Source organism: Sapajus apella, unplaced genomic scaffold, assembly GCF_009761245.1.
Source record: "Sapajus apella isolate SASKATOON/1434 unplaced genomic scaffold, GSC_monkey_1.0 scaffold2, whole genome shotgun sequence".
NCBI classification, from domain to species: domain Eukaryota; kingdom Metazoa; phylum Chordata; class Mammalia; order Primates; family Cebidae; genus Sapajus; species Sapajus apella.
In genome coordinates this window covers 56,219,466-56,222,143 of record NW_022436942.1, presented here as the reverse complement: position 1 = coordinate 56,222,143, position 2,678 = coordinate 56,219,466, and the positions used below count along the sequence as shown (strand labels likewise).

The 2,678-nt window shown below is 39.2% G+C and overlaps 1 pseudogene; it reads left to right on the top strand.

Annotated features, from left to right (window-relative positions):
- The first annotated feature begins 217 nt into the window (after positions 1–217).
- On the top strand, positions 218–2,475 carry LOC116565208 (annotated as a pseudogene).
- Positions 2,476–2,678: the final 203 nt, after the last annotated feature.

Genomic DNA, 2,678 nt, shown 5'->3' with positions numbered 1-2,678 from the left:
TAAAAAAATGGAAAAAACAAACAAACAAACAAACAAACAAAAAAAAACAGACATGGTGGCATGCACCTATAGTTCTAGCTACTCGGGAAACTGAGGCAGGAGGATCACTTGAGCCCAAGAGTTTGAGGCTTCAGTGAGCTATGATCACACCACTACAATTCAGACTGGGCGACAGAGTGAGAGACCCTGTCTCTTGGAAAAAAAAAAAAAGAAAAGAAAAGGAAAAAAAGAATATACTTTAGAACATACATAGTTTTTATCCTTTAGTATAGATTTCATTCATTCTCAAATTCTGTTGTTGTCTGTAAATCCTCTGGGCAAGTGACTGAGCTTTATGGACACTACATCACTAGTGTAGTCTTGATTTTGTTGTTCACATTGGACTAAACTAGGATAAATAGCCCCTATATAGCATTCTGTCTTAATAAGACTTACTTGCTGGGTATGCTGCAAGTTACAGAAAGAGAACATATTTCAAAGACTGAAACAATCACCTGCAGTATGAGTACACTATTTACAATAACTAAACCTGGATATTCTGAACTGAAAACGTAAAAGTATGGTGGCTCTTCAGGTGGTACATAAAAACTGGAGCAAATGAAGAAGATGATGACAGTAGATCCTACAAATGGATGAATATGCTCTGTGATAAAATTTAAACAAGATTTAAAATGTTAATTATAAGATCTATGATGTTTGATTATGAAATGAATCACTTCTCTATTACAAATGAGATACAGAAAAACACCGAATCACTGTAAGAAAGAGATTCCATCGTTGAATAAAACTAAGTGTGAGATGTATGGGGAGTCATGAAATCAATGTAGAGAAATAGAAGCATAAGTTACTAGCACAAGATTCTAGAGGATATGCCCTTGCTTCTCAAATGCTTACCTCGAGTTATTGACGGAATCATGTTTGCTTTGTATACATATCTATTTCTTATGTGTATAATTAAGAATTTGTTAAAGAAATCTAGGACTGACAAATAGCAAAAAGAGGTTACCTAAATTCTTTTTCTTTGCGATAAAAATATCTCCAGGCTGCGGCTGGTGCCGGAGCCCAAGGAGGGCCTCGTGGGAGGAGGGCTGCAGGGACTGAGCGAGTGACAGACGCACCACCCGGCAATACTGCAACCTTGTAGGGCCTCCATGGACCCTCTACGTGAGTGCAGAAGGAGGCAAGCAGATTCAAACGCAGCAGCTATTCCACATGCAGTGGAAGATATTCAAGGAGACGACAGATGGATATCTCAGCACAACAGATTTGTCCTGGATGGTAAAGACAAAAAGCCTAATGTTCTGTTTGTGGGAGACCCCATGGTGCAGTTAATGCAGCAACATGAGATATGGCGAGAGCTTTTTTCCCTACTTCACAAAGGAAGTAAGAAAGATACAAGATATGATTTGTAGAAGCTAAAGAATAGAGAACTGGAGAATATTAAACCTAAGGTCATTGTTGTCTAGGTAGGAACAGACGACCATGAAAATGCAGTAAAAGAGTTAGAAGGTGAGATCGAGGCCATCATTCACTTTATCAGTTTATCAGCACAAGACAGCCACAAGTCAAAATTCTTCTATTGGACTTGTTACCTCGAGGTGAGAAGCCCAACCCTTTGAGGCAAAAGGTGAACCAGCTTCTCAAGGTTTCCCCACTAAACTTTACCCATGTGTAGGTCCTGCATACAGACAGGGGCTTCATGTACCCTGGGAGTGCCATCTCCTGCCATGATATATTTGCTTTTCTGCATCTTACAGGACAGGGCTATCCAAAGATCTGCAAAGTCCTGTGTGAGCTGATCATGCAGCTGATGGAGGAAACACCCATGGAGAAACAAACCATCGTTGCCTGACTGGCTCCCATCAGTGTTAATCTCTTCCCCAGCTCCTCCATCAGTTATGTCACTGGCACTACAGAATCCATCTCTTTCTCAAGATACTTTGCATTGCAGAATACGGATGTTCAGATCTAGTGTTTAAAGGGGTAGAGGGATTTACACTGGTCCTGCATGTAGAAGGTTTATTCGACCCAGGAGTAAAATTAGCCTAGGAAGATTGTTGTTTAAGTTTATCTGAAACCAGAAGGGTACTTTTTAGTGGTATGTGTGATGCATTTGTTGAATTGTCCCTGTTTTTCCTAGGACAATATCAAGTTCAAGTACTGAACAACATGAAGATTTCTTTTCTTGGCTTTGCTTTCTATGGGTTATGTCTATAATAATTATCAGAATCATATCTACTTGGCTTAAAAACAAATTTTTTAATTTCCGTTTTTAAGGCTCATAATTTAGCCTTTTTTCTTATTTTGCTCTATTCATATGTATCCTCAATATTTTCTTAACATGTAGCAACAGATTGAACATGCCTGCCATTCGAATATGAGATATGCTATAGTTACAAGGGAATTTGTTCCACTTTCTTAATCTTTCCTATGTTTAGCAGAGAAAAACAAATTTTGCCCCATACAGGGAAACTTTGGAAGGAAGGTCTCTCTTTTTTTTTTCTTTTCTTTTTTTTTCCTGAAACAGAGTTTTGCTCTTGTTGCCCAAGCTGGAGTACAATGGCTCAATCACAGCTCACTGCAACCTCCACCTGCCAGGTTCAAGCAATTCTCCTACCTCACCCTCTGGGATAGTTAGGATTACAGGCACCCACCACCACACCTATGAATTTTTTTGC